The sequence below is a fragment of the Heliangelus exortis genome, chromosome 1 (assembly GCF_036169615.1).
Source record: "Heliangelus exortis chromosome 1, bHelExo1.hap1, whole genome shotgun sequence".
Lineage (NCBI taxonomy): Eukaryota > Metazoa > Chordata > Aves > Apodiformes > Trochilidae > Heliangelus > Heliangelus exortis.
Window position 1 is genome coordinate 157,037,833 of NC_092422.1, and position 18,633 is coordinate 157,056,465.

At 40.7% G+C, this 18,633-nt stretch overlaps 1 protein-coding gene across 4 annotated transcripts in view; it reads right to left on the bottom strand.

Annotated features, from left to right (window-relative positions):
- SHISAL1 (shisa like 1) overlaps positions 1-17,374 on the bottom strand; it is a 78,533-nt gene extending 61,159 nt beyond the window's left edge. For 3 of the 4 annotated variants that reach the window (XM_071733280.1, XM_071733277.1, XM_071733279.1), the window contains exon 1: positions 16,866-17,374. The gene's annotated coding sequence lies outside the window, so the exon portion shown is untranslated. Of the gene's footprint in view, positions 1-15,995; positions 16,193-16,865 lie in introns of those variants that run through there. The other variant, XM_071733278.1, reaches the window with a different exon arrangement.
- Between the last annotated feature and the right edge of the window lie 1,259 nt (positions 17,375-18,633).

The following is an 18,633-nucleotide window of genomic DNA, read 5'->3' on the forward strand; positions in this document are numbered from 1 at the left end:
TTAGCCTGCTACATTTTTATCCACCTGGCATTAAATTTCACTTTGCCTTTGTAGTTGCAGGATGAAAAACAATCTGGAAAGGTTTGTTCTATCTTAAGGAAAAAAAAAAACAACCTCACGAGCCTTAAGTATTTACATCATACCATCTATATTTATGTCACCTATTTTATCTACTAAAAGCCAGACTAAAGCTTCATTGCTTTTAATAAATTTTTTCAAAAGAAGAAAAAATCCTTGCATATTCTGTAAAATTCATATTGCTCTACCATGCAAACACATCATTCTGTGTGGCAGAACAGATCATTCATTCATATGAAGATAAACATGCTTATTCTCCTGTTGGCTCAGTGCTATCAGAAAATTAATGCACCCTATAGCTACCCATACTGTAACTCAAAAAATGAATCTGTCAATTCCTCAGAACCTTCTAACTAGACAAGGTAATCAGATAATTAAAGAAAGCGTTCTCATCAGGAAAATCAGCAGTTTTACAACACAAAATAACTACTGGTGCAAAGATTAGTATTTTCTCCACTGTTACAGATTTGATTCAGTTTGAAAGTGTGCATACAGATACTTTCCACATATTTAAGCACAGTCTGTAGACAGCACCTAACAGTGTCAAGTGGTACTCTTTATTATTCAGCTATGTGCAGGCTAAAAATTGATCCAGTTGCTTCAGCACTGCACAATCAACCAACAACTTAGATCTCCAGTTTGATAATGAAGTGTAACAGAAAAATATAACAACCACTACAGCGTTGTCCTGTCACTGTAACCACACCCTCTGTTCCCTATACAAGTATAGATTCGTCATGGTATTGCTATCCATGAGTATCAATCCAACCTGCTTTGTTTAGGGATAGCAAAACGAGACTGAAAAAAATGAAAGATGCTACTTCTCTTAATTGAATTGGACTTTAATGTCTCACTACTTTAACAATAAGCTTTTAAAATATAAAAATTATTCTGTCATTAATTATAAACAGCTTGTCTTCTGTTCAAATGCCAGAAAGTTTTACTTCTGGAGAAGACATGTTGTGAAAGTGATTTGCTCCTTGTTATTTGAAAGATTTCTGTAACGATTTTGGACATTGTATTTGCAGGCATTCATCTTAAGCAACAAGGAATATTCTTGGATATTGATATTCTTCTTCTTTTGAAGTACTTCTTAAGGGATTTTAAATCTGACAGGTATATTTATACTACCTTAAAAAAAAAAAAGACTCCCCATTTGTGTGTAGCGGCTTGGCTTTCACCCTTTGGATTTGGCAAAGTCATCACTATGCCAGTTCTTTTGGTCACCAAGAAGGGTTCTATATTGGAGAAAGTCAGAATACTTCATGTAAGCATCTAATGGGAGCAAAAACAGATGCCAAAGTTTTTGAAACATTGTTGGGTTTAATTTCTTTACAGAAAGCTTGCCTTTAAAAGTTTATTGTTACAAGTACTTCACAATACAACAGAAATGACATTCCAGGCTTCCTTGCTTTTACATTTGCCTTCAGTTTCTTCTGCTAAACTTAAAAAAAATAATTTGGTATGTGGCATATGATATATATGTACAAGAAGATTCATGGTATATAACATATATATACAATACATTTAGTATATATGATATTATATACATACTTATGAATGTTATATACTATATATATGATAGTTGTATGCTATTAGATTTGATATATGCCATATATAATACATGAACTAAATTATACATGATTTTATATGTGACACATTATATATGCTGAGATAAATGTGATATATGCAATACACATGCAATATATATGCATGATACATGTTATACATATGCTTTATGACACGTCTATACAGCACATATGAAATAATTTGCATATATATTATATGGTCTGTGATATGTATTATATATGTATGATACATGATACATATTATATATGGCATATATGAAATGATACATGTGATGAGATGTGACACATATGATGCAGATACTATATATGGCACAGATATTTAGGGAACATATGAGGTCCATGATACATCTCTTAAGAGAGATGACAGATGATACGTGACCCCAGTTTTGAGAGATCCTCATGAGAATCATCTCATTAGACACACCACCCCTGCTGTTACCCAGACTTTTTGTGTATTCAGAGGGCATAGAACAGCTTTAGAAAAATAGCAATGAGTCAGAACCTTGCTAGTTCATCAGTCCTGAACCTTGAATGCCCCAGCAAAGCAATGATTTTCATTACCACAATGCACACTGTGCATCCATTGTAATAAAAAAGTAATTAATATTGGTGAGTTCATGAAAGTGTTGCTGCTTCATGGCTTGATCTTTTGCAATCTGCCTGAATTAACCCAGAAATCACAGTGCATTGTCTTAAGCTATTAAATGTGACAAGTGAGGTTTTAAAACCACTAAAATATGTTTTAAAACCTATTCCAAAAGCCTTTTACTATCTTTCAGTAAAAATCACCTTTTAACTGTGCTGAAACATAGTGCCTTACATAAATGGAAACAAGAAACTAATATGACAGGATAATGATAAAAATGAAAAGTGAGAAGATGAACCAATGGCTGAGAAAGCCTCTTAGCAGCAAGATACAGGAATGGAAAAGACAATGCACTTATGAAACAAGTTTATACAAACCACAGGCTAGAGTCCAACTGAGTAAGTAAATGTCTGCAAGTAAGAAAAGTATGTTTCTTTCAGATGTTCAGGAAAATATACTTAGTTAAAAACCTTAGCACTTACTAGTGATAACTGGACTAGCAGGAATGGGGATGTTATTTTTGAACACTGTAATGTCTGGAAGAGTTTGCTGCACTAAATACACTTTGAAAGTAAAACCAGTTGTGAAGAATGAAAATTCAAAACCTGTTCTGACTACTTTACAAATCAATGCAGCTAAGGGAGGACTTAAGTTAAGAACACCACAAAGAGTACTATTTTTTAATTTCCATAGTAATAATCATATAGCACTTCATTACTGAGCAGTGGTTTAGGTTAAACCACTTTACAAAGTACCTGAAAAAAACAATTCTTTCAGCACTTAAAACACTCTGGTTTTTTACCCAGCATGTCAGATCCAAATGACTCTGTTGATGTCTGCTTCATTTTAGCCTACATCTATTTCATTGGTATCATAGAACAAGAAATCTGCTGTATATTCAATGCCTCAGGTAGAAGAGGGTTAAGTTGAGTCCCTAAACAGCAGTTCCCCTGGCAGGTACCAAGGTAGTCTTGGCATACATCTCGCCTATCTTTAAAAAAAAACTTTCTGTGGTGCACAGATCTGTATCTACACTCAATTCAGTGGAAAAGGAAGCACTTCTCCACACACAAATCAATGTGAACACCTCCATCTGAAAGATAAGAAATGTGCTTTGGACTACTGAATGCTGACAAGTGGAGAGAACTCCATTATACACCCAGTTTAATGAATCATGTCCTATCCACTAGCACTGACCACCAGCTAAATGTGAGGCAGTTCTAAGAAACATTATTTCTGACAGCAGTTGGTTGTCTTTTAGTCAGATCCAGCAGAGAGGGCCAGCTAAATAACATCCTTAGAGATAAATGAAGAATACTGCACTGACAGGAGCCCGAGCTGTGACTAACTACACTATGCAGTAGAAACAGAAAAAGACCACCAGCAGATGCAGAGTTAAATTTACTGAAGCAATAACGATGTGCCAAGGGATGCTAATGCAAATATATGGTGGACAACCACTGTGCAAAGTGCAAACCAACCAAACTGTTACATGCACAAAAGAAATGTGATACAGAAGGTTGTCCATGGACCTACAGTGAACTGCTTGCAAGATAACTTCTTGTCAAATGAGGAACAGATGCAGTGGCTACAAAGGGATTATGTCACTTAAGCAAGAGCATATATGGATCAGAGCTTGCATAACTTGAATGAGAACCATGTCAGTAACATAATTAATTCAAAAGCATTCTGTTTAACAGTTGTATACAGGGTTTTAAAAGAAGATAAGCAAGACTATCAGCCTAAAATCAAGCAAGCTCTTTATTACTTTCGTATTTGGCATTAAAAAGTTGGCATGGTATCAAACTTTGAGGAAAAAAAACCCAAAAAACACTTAATGGAAAAAAGTTAAATTGAAGTTCAAGAGTATTTTTTTTGTATTTTGTTTTCAGAATGGGAGAATATAGACTAAAATGCCTATGTAAATGAACTAAGAAAGGTACAGTGTACAGCACCAACACACAGCACTGTGGTGGAGGAGGAATTACCCAGCACTGAGTTTAACCATGTTGCTCACTAGACAAGCCATTCCTGTGTATACAGAATTCCCAATGCAGGGTTTCAAGGACAATGTTAATGAGAAAGGGACAGAACAGAGCTCAAAAAGTTTAAACACTCCACAGTCTGTATCTTAAGATAGAGATTACAAGAGGAGTCATTTGTCACATGGCTATTGCAATAATATGCAAACACAGAGAGTGAATGCACCTGCAGTATGAAAGAACCAATCAAATACACAAAAGAGAATGAAGGGAGAAATCTGGTAAGAGACAAATGATTCCAAATATTTCCTGTACCTTAAGCAGCCCAGGGTTATGCCTAAAGCTGTTAATAACACAATACCTTTATGGCACCCCTTAATGGAATGTATTCCATAGATTACTTTCCCAGCAAATAAGGTAATTAAAAGGAAAATCATAGGTATTTTTGAGATATAAAAGTTTAATGCTGATGCCTAAATATAAAAATAACAAAAGAGCATTATTAGGGGGTCTAAATAGCTCCAGAAAGAACTAGAATTCACAGAGTATATCAAACAACAAAGGTAAATCCCCTAAAAATAAAAACTATATTAATACCATGTTGGGAAATGAAAGCACCTCAAACTGTTCAGGTGACCACAGGGATGCCATGACAGAGTTATACAAAAATAACTCCATTTTCTTTAATATCTGGTCTGAGTTATCATGTGCTATTGATGATGCTCAGTGATTGTTCTGTCTCACTGAGACAACCTCATGTGAAAACTAACTAGACAGTAGTTCCCTTACTTATTTTATCTAAGCACACTCTGACTCCACAATGAACCATCTTCTTTTCTAACACCAGTAATCTGGAATTTACTTTCCCAAAGTGGTGGTGATTACTCATATCCTAGCCAAGGTAAAAATACAGGGAGGGAAAAACCCTAAACATCTGGTGACTTACTGAAGATACTGCTGGTTTCCACATGGGCAAAACATGATTTATGAGAAAGGAACATTTGACAATCTCAAATGTTTTTCTTGTTATTTTGTATTTTGTAAGGAGACACATCTTAAGATTGCCTTACACAAGAAGCCCAAGTACTGCACCCCAAGGACACATACACTAGATTTAAAGCAGTCTGATTAAGCATGGGGAATTCAGATCACTCTGAAGATCCCTTTTCTCAGCACCAAGGAATCTAATTCCTAATGTTGACAAAAACACTGCAGTTAACAAAAACCACATAGCATTTCTGTCTCAGAAACTTTAAATCTGCACAAGAAACATAACAAACTCCTGGTGGAGAACCACTTCACTCTTGCCAGCTGAGAAAAACCAAGAATCTACAGCACCACCATGACCACAGTGCACACATTACATGAATGTTTCTGCTGTCAACTGATCAAGTATCTGCCCACAACACCAATAATATCATTATGGTGTTTTTCAAAGTTAACAGGTTTCTGGTAGAGACCAACCTTTATCTCTGTGTTGGTTGGTTGGGTTTGTTTTTTTTCTGTGACTCCAGGTCTCTTTTCCTCTCCCTTTTGCCAATTTATCTTTTGGAACCTTGTGTTCCTCCCACTGCTGTCATTTATCCTGCAAACTAGTGTGGCAGGCCTTCCACATTCCTACTGTCACTCTTCACCCATAGCATCATTTGGCTGTTAGGTTTGCCCCATTAAGTGCTTCAAAGATAATGTGGCAGGACACACAGACTTAATAGGAGAATCTCTCAACCAAATTTAGGAGTTCCAATTCTACAGAACTACAACCCTGAGACATACATTCCCTTACATCGAGCTGACTCCCTCCTCAAAGTATCCACAGCTTGGCAGAACACTTCCTCGCCTTCACCCAGAAATCATTCCAGCAGAATCTATCACTCACAATACTGAGGAACTAGGGGACGAAATGAAAAACAAAATTGATGTTGGTAAATGCAAAGTAATGCAAGGAGAAACCCCTCTCCCCTCATTCACTTTGCACAGTGGTGGGCTCCAACACCGCATGTGCTCTTGCATCTCTGAGAGATATGAAAGCTGTAATAAAAAAATCCATGCACATCAGTTCTATGCAGATGGTGATTTAGTACCCTGTAGCTGTCAGAGAGCAGAGAAAAATTCAAGACCTGCTGAGGAAGGGAGCAAAAGAAAAGCTCACTGTAGCACAATACTAGTTTATTTGTTATGTACATTTCTAGAGCTGGAAAGAGAACAGAAGGGAATGAGAAGCCTACTAAGAACTCTAGAATATTTATTGTATGCAAGCATTTAAACAGAGTAGGAAGATTCAGCTCAAAAAGAATCTCATAGAAGTCTGTAAATCTACAGCTGGCATTGACAAACTGAACAGACAACAGTCATGCATCACTTTTCATAATACAAAGTTTACAGTACTATCAGATAGAAACTCTAAGACACATGAAGTGGGTTTTTTTTTTCCACATAGCATGTGGTATGACTGGATTTTTTTAATGACAAAAGTTTGCTTAAAAGAACAATCAAACAAAACACCTACTAGCAGCTAGTAAGTACACAATATGACTGCTAATGCAGAAAGTACCCATGATTCAGATGGGTACTTTTCAGCCAGAAGCTGAAAAGATATATGTTTGCCCTATTTTGGGATAGGTTATCTAACCCAGCCAGTAGAAGAGACACAGCAGCAAGCTAGACAGATACTTAACCTGACCCCAAACACCCACTCTTTAAATCTTTTTCACTGTCATCTGCCCTATCCAAAAGAGCCACACCAAAGCCCAGTCTCCTTGTCCTGTCCCCCATCCTTGCAGAATGCCTACACAAAATCAAAGCAAGCACCACTCTACAAAAATAAATGATGGCTTCAAAGCCACCTTTTGGTGGCCACAAAGATCGCAATTTTCTGAAACCTCTTGGTATCAGAAGACATTATCCAGGCTGACTGGTAAGTCTCCTTCTGGGCAAATACAAATACTATAGCCTCAAATTCTGATCTTCAGCTGTGTCTTACTGAAGAGCTGACCCAGGTTTGGATCCTCTAAAACCACAGAATATAATGAAGTTACAACTCAGGGTTAGAGCAAGGGACACAATCTTCAGACTTCTACATCTTGAAATCAGATTCCTGTTAAAGGACACAGCCACTGTACTTATGTGCAGTTAGTTATTACTGTGTATAAACAACTACTGGCTAGACATTCAACTTAAAATTGCTTTGGACCCCACACAGGGAATACAGAAATCAAAAGCCTCAGCAGACTCTTGTGATCAGCCTCCACACTGCTTAGATTTTGGCCTCTGTAGAATAAGGTCTTCAGAAAAAACAGACTGCTGCAGCCCTTATGTTGTTTCTAGGAAGACAGCTGATCCCTTTGTTGTCCAAATGAAAGAAGAATGAGAATATTCCCAGGGATTTCTTTTTGTGGGAATCTAACATCGTAGAGTTATTTATGCCTTACTTGTGTCTTGCTGATCAAACCCTTGTTTTGAAGGGTTTACTTTATACTGCATTGCAGTTTACAACAGTGAAGGGTTTGTGTCCCAGTGAACACTGGTTTTGACCAAAAACTTACAGCACACCACTAGGAAAACAGACCGTGAAGAAAGATTTTTTTTTTTTTAATTTTAAGTGCTACTTTACTAAGTGTTACTTTACTAGTCTTAAAGTAACACGTTCTTCAGACATTATTTCATCCTTCTTATGTGGGAGATCTGCTGCTAACTACTCCTATTATTACACTTTCAGAGATTCTCCTTCAGTCTTGTGACAGAAAAACCTTCGATATTGCTTAGGTGCTGCACTAAGTTTGGCAAAACATTACTTATATTTGAAAGGTAAAGTAATAAATTTTGGTCTCAGTAATTCTCAATCATTTTGACTTACATTCATGCTACTGCACATCTTCCACTACAGTCCAAACTCAGAAGATTTAGGGCCAAGCTATGTGGAGGTAGGATATAGTTAACAGCGTTACAAACTCTAAACTAACCTTTTTTTACCCCTCATATTATCACTGAGAGATCAGATCAATTATAAAAGCATGAAATAAACATGTAAGACAAATTAATTTTAATGAGATACACATGTATATCTATATGTGTGCAAGTGGACACATATTCATTTCTCTTATGTATAATAGATCCTAGGGGAAAAAAAAAAAAAAAAGAAAAAAAAAGGAAGCTAGCTTTGGACTATGGCCTTAGGGCTTAAATAACTAATGATGGATAGAACTTTTCCTGCTATGAATATATTACTATGAGAAAAAGGATACAGGCTGTCTAACAAAGACAATTAATGGACTGAACAGCTCTCTGCTAAGAATGACCCAAAAGTGTGGGAAGCTAATGATAAAGAGCAGGAAGGCAAAAGAAGTGTTATTACTGCCAATTCTCTTCCTCATAAATTGCACATTGTTATATTTAGATTATTGGCCAGTAGTGCATCCCAATTCCTGCAGAGGGGACTGAGCAAGGGTTTGTTTTCACAATAGCATCCCTCAGACACATGGGGCTTGACCCTGCTTCCATTCAAATAAATAGGAATTTGCCCATGGACTTTAAAAAGTGGGATAAATGTCTTGAAAACAGTTATATTAAAGAAATACATGAGCATGTTCAGTAACTTTTCACCTGTGTTCTTCTAGTCTGAAATAAAGATGACTTATTTCTCTGTTCTAAGTTGGGCTTGTAATTCAAAAATATAGTCCTATGTGTGAGACCCCTTAAAAAGTAATTATCATCAGCAATGTATGATGTCAGACAGTTTCTTATGCAAAATTATGTTTCTTGTGCAAAATCTTTAGAGTTTCAAAGCAGCTGCTTTTGACTAACAATAGTCAGGAGATGAACTGAAGCTCATCCTGCATGCAGAGGAAGGGAACAGAAATGGAACAGAGCCTGATCTTTGCAGAAAAATACTGACCACATAGTGATTTCTACACCCTGATGTTGTTCTAGCATCAGAACAACTTGAAGACTGTCACAAATCATTGGTTTGAACCAGAAGAGCTCCAAGCCCACAGGACTCTCCCTTTGCCACCAGCCCATGAAGAACTAAGGGAGAGGATGTGGCTCTGCAACCACGCACCTGCTAATGCCTCTGCACTACAGTTACAGGAGTGAGTTACTGCACATAGAAATTCACAGATTTACCCAAACACAGAGCAGAGAGGCTGCAACACAAAGTAATAATTAACAGTCTCCAACTTGTGTGTATAGAATCTCCTTGCATAGATGGCTTCAGTGATTGTCTATTTTCTGGCTAGAGTTCAGGGTTCGAAATGCCTGCCAAAGCTATTTCTAAAAATGAAAATTCAGCAATATCTTCATCAAGGAAATGCTGCCATGTCACAACATTTTACAACAGGATGACAATGAATTACTCTGAAAATGCCATAATAAATAAAAAAAAAGCATGATTATATTGAATTTCCTTCATAAAAATTGTTTCAATATTGAGAACAGTCACTCACTGATTTCTCCTATGACTTCAATTCTAGTCCAATTTGTCAGAAAGCAACTCTCCCAAGAAGCCAGACATGCAATCAGAGTTTTATTCAGGTTATGACAGAATCATAGAATGGTTTGGGTTGAATGGGACCTTAAAGATCATCTAGTTACAACCCACCCACCCTGCCATAGGCAGGGACACCTCCCACTAGATCAGGTTGCTCAAAGCTCCATGCAGTTTGGCCTTGAACACTTCCAGGGAGGGGGCATCCACAAATCCTCTGGGCAATGTGTTCGAGCATCTCACCCCCCTCAAAGTGAAGAATTTCTTCCTCATGTCTAACCTAAATCTGCCCTTTTCAAGCCATCACCCCTTCTCCTATTGCTACATGCCCTTGTACAAAGTCCCTACTCAGATTTCCTGTTGGGCCTCTTCAGACCTGCTATAATGTGTCCCTGGAACATTCTCTTCTCCAGGCTGAACAATCCCAACTCCCTCAGCCTTTGTAGGAGAGGTGCTTCAGCCCTCTGATCATCTTCATGGACCTCCTTCTGGCTCTAGGTGCTTCATTTCAACCCCTCTGAAAGAAAATGCCTGTGACTGAAGAAGTTCCTCTGTTAAGTGAGACATCAGAGCCTCAATAATGGTAAGATGATGGGGGAGAGGAGGAAAAAAAAAAAAAAAGCCAACCTAAAGGAAGGAGGAAAAAAAAATTTAGTTAGTAACCAGTGTGACTGAAGTGTAACAACTCTAAGCAGGAGAACTGCAGCCCAAAATTTTCCTTAGTAACTTCCAGCAGTCTCCACATCAGCGTGGGAAAGGACCTTCTGCTTCTTCAAGTAAACTGAAATCCCACCACTATTTCTGCCTGAAATAGTAAATCCTTTGTGCAACAGCTATTATGTCACTCTTCACTGCTTCTGCAATTCTTTTCCCCGATATAATCCACAGGGCCTGAATAGTGTCCATTAGAATACATAGGATTTATCAGTTATATGATCAAGCATCAATTGTTCCTCACAGCAGAACGAGATCTGGTAATCTTCCACAGTCCTGCCAGGAATATCCAGGGATTTGTTGTTTCAGCCCTTGGTCTGCAAGCATGTTACTGTTAAGAGCTTTGAAGCCCAGAACAAGGCTTGAAGTTTTGTGTAATATTAAAGTCTGGTTCTTTATTAGGAAGTTTCTTTCTAGCTGCAGAAGTATGTTTAGGAACACATTTTGTTCCTATGGAAATCATTGAGAATTCTGCCCTTGACTCCAAACAGAGTAGAAACAGACTCCCTGTCTGCAACATCAGACATCCTGGCAGAAAGTGACAAAATTGGGTGGGCCTGCTAAGCTTCAGTAGTGTGAAAAGGTCAGCCTACAAATCAGGAGACTTGAAAAAAGCACTCGGGCTGTTGCTGGGGCTGTTGCACATGCAGAGCAGTGGTCTCTCCCTGCCTTACTCCCAGAGAGCATCACAAATCTGTACCCTGGCTTCCACTCAGGTCTGCCTGACTGGCTGTGCAATCAGCTACCCAGCTCAGAGTGTGTCTCCTGCAAGTGAAACAGCCAAGGTAATTCAGTCCTACTAGAAAAGCAAGACTGTATTATGCCAGCTGAAGAGAAAAGGCAGTTCAGAAGCAGCATCCCATGGTTGAGCTGCCACCTGAACTCACCCAAGTGGTCAGTGGCTCCTCTCTGGAGGTATCTTGTCTTGACAGAGGATTCAGAGCTGTAAGTGGGGAACATGCTATCCATTTCTCTTGATGCATGCTGATTTTTTCAGACTGGGGTGTTTCTTCTTTACGTTTTGGTGAGCATCTTAAGTACCAATCAAAGAAGAAATATATTCTCTGTTCTACAAAAAGCAAACAGATAAATTACCCTACATTTTTGCAGTTATTGAAAAGAAGGAAAAAGGGAAAAAAAACCCACATTTTTTTTTAATCTAGTACTTTAAATCCAAACTGTTCCGAAGGCTGCTACTGTGCTGTTCTAACACTTTCAAGGATTCTCCAGAGAGAAAAGGCTTCTGAAACCTACTGGATATCATCCAAATACCAGACAAAAGATACAGTATGGCAGATATAAACTGCTTGCCGTGTGCTTTTCACCTCCAGTCAGCTTCTTTGAATCAGAACTATATCACTCATGTTTCCCATCACCAGTGAATGAACTTTTTACAATTTAGGCTACAGCACAGTGATAATAAAGACTTCAGACTGCAGCATCCATAGAGGCCAGCAAATAGCTCTGTTTTCATGGCCTTTGAAACTAAACATTAGTTCTGGTGTTTCTGAAGCAGTGAGGCAGTCTGGTCCTGCTTGCTCTCAGATTTGATCTATTCTAATGTCCATGATTAGGCTTCTGCTAACTATTAACACCACTATGTTAATATAATAATAGTTTACTACTCAGTTCACCAGTATCTGGATAAGTCTTTTTTTATGTATATCTTCAATAAGTGCCATATTTTGTCCTAAATTTTAAAGTCCTTATAAAAACTTCCCATGCATCCTGTTCCTCCATGCAGTAGGCCACACATTGTTGTCAGTGCCATGTGGGACTCTGCAAGAAAGGAGATGTACTTTGCTCTTTGGAAAAATCCTGTAGTCTACATTGCAGCAATGTACAAACTGATCACTGGCAGAGCACTACAATTACTGAACTCCATTATTAGCTTAAGCAGTAAAAAGACTTGGAAGATTTTAAGTTGATGTCTCTTGTAATATATTTTGTAAGTAGAAAACACACACAGATCCAAAACTTGCAAAATTACTATAAAGTTTGTGCATGCCAACTCACAGGTGTGCAACATTAGACAAGAAGTTTCTCCTCAGAATATCTTTTTTTTTCAGATTTCTTTGGGCATTTTTTTGGCATTTTGAAATTACAGTTCATTAAAATATGGCACGTAAAGGAAAGGCTGGAAAGAAGCTTTCCTGTGTCTTCAAGAAATCTCATCTTTAAGAAGCATAAGATGAGCAAAACAGAGTTTTACATCACCTTTCACTGTTACACAAAAATACACTGCCGTATCTTAACTTTGCCATCTGGATTCTGATGAAAGACAGAAGTCAAACTACCATATTCAACAGAAAGGAGATAACTTTAAAAGCCAGTTTTTCATTCATAAATCCTTCATAGGAAACACCCATCTAAAAGTCAATCTAAAAGTCCAGTTTATCAAAAAGCATCAGTATTGATTAGCAAAGTGATTTTGAAAAGTAATACCAAACAAAAATATCACAGGTGAACCAAGTACATCACATTTTGAAGTGTAAACATTTTATTGTAGTTTATGTATAGCATAATTACACTGGAATAATACAGAAACAGCTCTCATACTGTCCAAAAGGCATCACTCGCTTCTGTAAAAGGAAGTCATGTCTTTTATAAACTCAAAAAGTATACTTGTAAACTTATCTGCCTTTCTTTCTCCTAACAACACTGGAAAAGGAGAGGAAAAACAAAAATCATCAGGATTATACTCTGGATCTTTAGGGCTGGCTTCTAGCATCGATTTGCCCCTTGCTGCTAATATCCATATTTCAAGTTAATGATTGCCTCACTTTTATTCAGAAAACTAGTACATTCAACCTGATAGCAAACACAGGTGCTTTTCAGAAAAAGCAGAAATAAGACATTATTTACTCTCTGGTCTTTGCAGGATAGAACTGTGAACTTTTTCTCCATTACATCTTCAGTGATCTGCAACAATTCTGTTGCCTATCAGACAAGAACCAGTGATCAGGAAAGGACCACAGGGACTGACACAGGAAAAATGTTGGCTATCATTTCCCTTTACTAGACTGAAGTAGCATTTTGCTGCTCCAACAGAGACCTGCCTGGGCACAATATATGGCCATAACAAGACACTACACTGAAGATCCTACCCTCTAGTTAAGACTGAATGATAAGCAGAGGGAAGGTGACCAGGGAAAAAGATGGAATACTGGTCCAGTATTTTATTCACAAAAATGAGTTGTGGTACTTCCAATACCAGAGGAACAAACACCACTAAGTTTATTTTCACATGCCAGCAATATTTAAGCAATATGAAGCCTGAGTAATATGTAGCTTGAATATAAAATACTGTTAGAAGCATTTGTGTTTACAAAAAACAGTGTACATCCATGCTACTTTGGTTACTAAGCTTTCATCCTTAAGTAGGGGTAAGGCTTCACATCTATGCACTTTTTTTCCACTCCCTCAAACAGAACAACTTCATCAGTGCCAGCTCATATACTGAGATCATAAATAAACTGAGTCTTCTTAAAATCTTAAGTGATTATTGTTTTGAAAAAAACTTTAAAATTAATACAGGCATCTTATGAATAATATTTCTTGCTGCCCTGTTAATAATCTTAATTTAATTTTTAAAGGTTGATTTTCCCCCCTCTCTTATAGAAACCAGAGTCCTAGAATTGAATTGGGACATCTGTTGTTCTTACTATCACCAGTAATAAACTAGTGAGCTTTGAAGAGGATGTAATGCACAGAGTAACATCTGGATCACTTTCTCCCTGCATGTATTGACTATACAGCACCCAGCAATGAGAATTTAATAGTTTAGTATTGAAATTAATCAATGACATCCAAAGAAGATGAGATACTGGCTAAGATGGTTTGGGGTTTTTTTTTGTTTTTTTTCGTTTGTTTGGTTTTTGTTTTTAAATTTCTCTTCATGGTCTTAAAATTACCCCAAATGGTCTTAAAATTACTCCAGGTAGCTAAGGACGTTAGAAGCATGATTTGCCTACTGATACTAGAGAACCCTTGGAATGAGGCATGTTTTAGCAGTTTAATGAACTGAGCTAAGCCATGTATAGGCTTTGCCCCACAGTATGAGATGCTTATAACAGATACTATTTATTTACTTAGAAAGAGCATTTAAAGAATGGAGAGAAACCTATGCTTCTTAATGAAGTTCCCCTACTATTATACTACTCCTGTCACCTAAAATGGTCATAACTGAACACCACTCAGGCTATATTTTGTTTAGAACTGTGTATTCTAAAATGTTTCTTACACACTCCCAGCCAGTGCTTCTTAACAGAAAACAAGATGTTAAAATGTTACTTGAAAAAAAACATGTAAATTGGTGGAACAGTTTCAGATATTTAATTTGACAGACAGTTAAAAGTGTGTGCTTGCTCACTCATTGTCTCAAAAAAAAGCATTTAAGTCCCTCTCAGGCTGGAATGCTAAGGCAAGTGATAAGGACTGTTGTTCAGTTTTATAGTATTTTCTTTCTTTATTTCCAAGACAGTAGATATTCCTAAAAATCTAAGACTGATTCAGAGTCACATTTTTACCTGACTGATGAAGTTAATTCAGGAAAGCAGTGACTGGTAGGTCTCAAAAATAGAACGAGACTCACTGATTTCAGCTGGATCCTAAGAGTACACATAATTCAAAAAGCTGACATTACTGTACTATGTTAAGTACTGAAGTTATAAAGGGCGATTTTTGCCTGTATCATTAGAGAAAAGTGATACATGTTTACTACTCACAACAGAAAAGAACATACTCAGTTTTAACAGCACTCCATCTTAGCGACAGTGTTTTACTTGATTCACAGATACTTCACAGGTAGAAGTGGCCAACATTTCCTTTTCTTAAAGCACGGTGTAAAGTTAAGAGACCTGTCAAGTTACCCAATAAGTCACTCCTGATTCCCAGCTGTGCTATAGCAATAGAACTACAGAGACTGCAATACAGTGCATCTCAAAGGGTGTTACTAAAGCACACACAAACAAAAAGGTAACAGACATCACACTTTTCAGTACTAACACGTCTAAGGAGTACTCTAAACAAGAGACATTCAAACCATACCTTACCTTCAACTTTATAGCTAAAGGAGATAAGCCAGTAAAACAACTACTAAAAAATCTTGCATAACTCACTTGCCCAGTCCCATCCATGTATAGTTAATTATGGCTAGGGCAATAACTGAGCTTTAGAGGAATGCTGAATAGGGGCCACAGGACCACGCAGGTTTTATTTCTTTTTCTCCTCGGTGACAAAACACGATACTAGTACATATACGCTTCATTAAAAGAAGAAAAAAAAACAACCAGAAAACAAACAAACAAACAAAAGAATCGGGCAAATAGATATCCCCAAAGCCTCAGAGGGGTCCTGTTGTCATGGAAACAAGTCACCACTAATGAGCTTTCTAAGACATCAGTGATTAATACCTGAGTCCTGTAAATAAATATTGATTCAAAACCCAAACACACACATGACAAACCTACTGCCAGCCGCCCAGATAATGGGCAAACAAACAAGATCGCCATCCGGCTGCTTGCGCTCTCCCGTCGGGTCCCTGAGCCGCGCAGTTTACATACCGCCTTGGCTTCCTCTCTCACCGGGAGGCACACAAAGTTTCCGAAACAACGAGCTACCGGCGTGCTGTGCAGTGGAAAGGCGGCGGCTGCCCAGCCCGACACGGGCCGGTCCAGCCCTGCTCCCCGCCGGCGATGCCGCCGCAGCGCGGCCGGGAAGCGGGACACGGCGGCTGCGGGTCTGCTCTGAGGTGGTGCCCGGCAGCGACAGAGAATCGCGACCGCGAAACCTCCTCCCTCCCGTCCACTCCCCTCCCCTCCATAAGCCCCGTAGGAACCAACCCCCAACCTTGCGCTAAGTCGCTCTCGGGGCACAGCCACTTTTCCCTACAGCTGCTCGGCGAAACCCGAAAAGAAAACTCGCCACTGAAGCGGGGCCCGGGGCAGCAGCAGTGCCCGGAGCCGTGGAGGCGGCACCGCCGACCTCAGGGAACAGAGATAGGAGCTTCAGTCCACAAACCAGGAGACCGGGAACCGATGCTCAGGAGCCAATGCCGCCACCTCCTTCCCCATCTCCCTGATCTGCGGCTCCCCTATCCCCTCCTGTCCCCGCCTGCTTCTCCACCTTCTCTTTTCTTTCCCCCCGCCTCCGCTCCAACCAGCTGCTCTCCCTCCACCTGGGGCCGGTTCTCCAGGTGCCATGCCCGTCCCCTCTACAAACAGATGAATGGCTAGAGATGGAGCACCCCGTCTCCCCACGCCGGTTCCTCTGTCCCGCCCGCAAACTTCCCCGCCCGCCAGGAGCTGCTTTTCCGCCGCGGGCCCCCGGGGGGTGTGGAGAGCACGGAGCGGGCTTCTCAGCTCGGGATGTTGCTGTGCGGAGCGCTGTCCCGGCTCGGGGAAGGGCAGAGCCGCCCAGAGGTGGTCACTCACCGCATGAAAGCCCGGCGGCGTCCACCGGGGGTGAGGGGAAGAGGCAGCGCTAGCGGCTGCCGCGGCATCACCGATGGAAGTGAAACCTAGCAGGTGCGCGGGGCGCACCCCATGCCGCCGCCCTCCTCCTTCTCCTCTTTCTCCTCCTCCTCCTGCAGGACTCGCTGAGGAAACAGTGGCCGCTCCGAGGAGGAGCCGGACCGACCCCCTGAAGGAGCGAGCGCGCTGAGGGGGAGGAGAGGGAAGGAGGGAGGAGGAATCAGCAGGTCAGGTGCAAAGGGGAAGGGGCGGCGTGCGGTGCCGCTCCGCGCTCCCTCGGCGCGTCAGTCCCCGCTTGAAGTTGGTCCCTGCCACTACCGAGCGGGCGGCTCGGCCCTTTTCACGGGGGCCAGGAGGGGAGCATGAGGGCGGCGGCTTCCCCGCTCGGGGTTCCCAGGAGGCCCGGCGCCCCCGGGCGGGCAGCAGCGAGACGCTGGTCCCTGCCCGGCTCCTAACGGGCTCGGCACTCCCTCCCCTATACCCCCAAATCACACACACACACACACACACACACACCGCTTGTATCGAGGGCGCTGGGGATTAAGTGTACTTTCAAATTTAAGAGCATTACACTAATAAATAGTGATTCGGTGATTTTAGATTACTCCGGGAGCGCTCAGCATCCCGTTAAGAAGCAATCCTCTCCGTGTTACGTTTTAATCGCGGGGATCAAAGCTCGGGCGCCGCGTCCTCCCGTACCTCGGGTGCGGTTTGCTTGTTCGGGGGCCCATGGGGTGACCTGAGGAAACGCGTTCCGAGAGAGCTGCCGCACAGGAGCAGCCGGACAGAGCGGGCAGATATACACCTGTCTGTCCGTCCGTCCGTCCCGGCCGGGGCAGAGCGGCGGTCGTGTGTATGGGCAGATGTGCCAAACCGCAGCCGTGGGCGCCGGTACGCGGCAGGGCTATCGGAAAGGGATGGTGCTACGAGGATGTGTGAAGGCAGAGGCAAACAGCATCTCCTAGGAGCGGCGTGACGCAAACACCATCCTGGTACCGCTGCCGGAGAGCCCCTGCCTCTGCTGGGTGACAGCGTCAGAGTTGGAGTCCTACCCCTCACTACAGAATAAAATAGCCGAGGCTAAAAGGGGGTCTGCCCTCTCATGAGGAGTTTGGGCACTGGAGAAGTGAACATTTTAGAGCAGTCGAAGCCTGTTTTATTTGCAGGGTGACTCCAACACAAGTAGAGCAATGTGAGCCCTCCTGGCTACGCGCTGAGGGGCGATTCGAAAGCGCACCCAGTATGTGTTTGATGCTGCAGCAGCAGAACCTGCCCCTCTCAGACAAAGACTATGGCAGGTCTGAGAGAAGAAGACCTGAGAGAGATAAGATAAATGCTGATTTCTGGGCTCACTTTCCTACAAATGGCTAAAACTTCCTCTTCTCTCCCTCCCCTTGCACCACTGCTCTGTAACACAACAGGTGGTCATGACCTCAGAGAAGGAGACCGCTCAACCAATGTCTGGAAATGTTTTCTCTCATATGAATTCAAATTCAAAGAAAAACTATTTTTCATTTACATTTTAATGTGTAAATCATGCAAAGCAGGGAGCTCCACAGGCACTGTTGCAATAGTGATGACTCATGCCCACCACATGTGCATTATTTACTGTTTGGGGATAGAGCTATGTTTAAATTAGGCTGCTCGATAACATAATCTGGATGTTCTAAAGTGCATCCTTATAATTATGATCTGGAGGAAGTAAAGCATTATTTCTTAACCCTAGTCT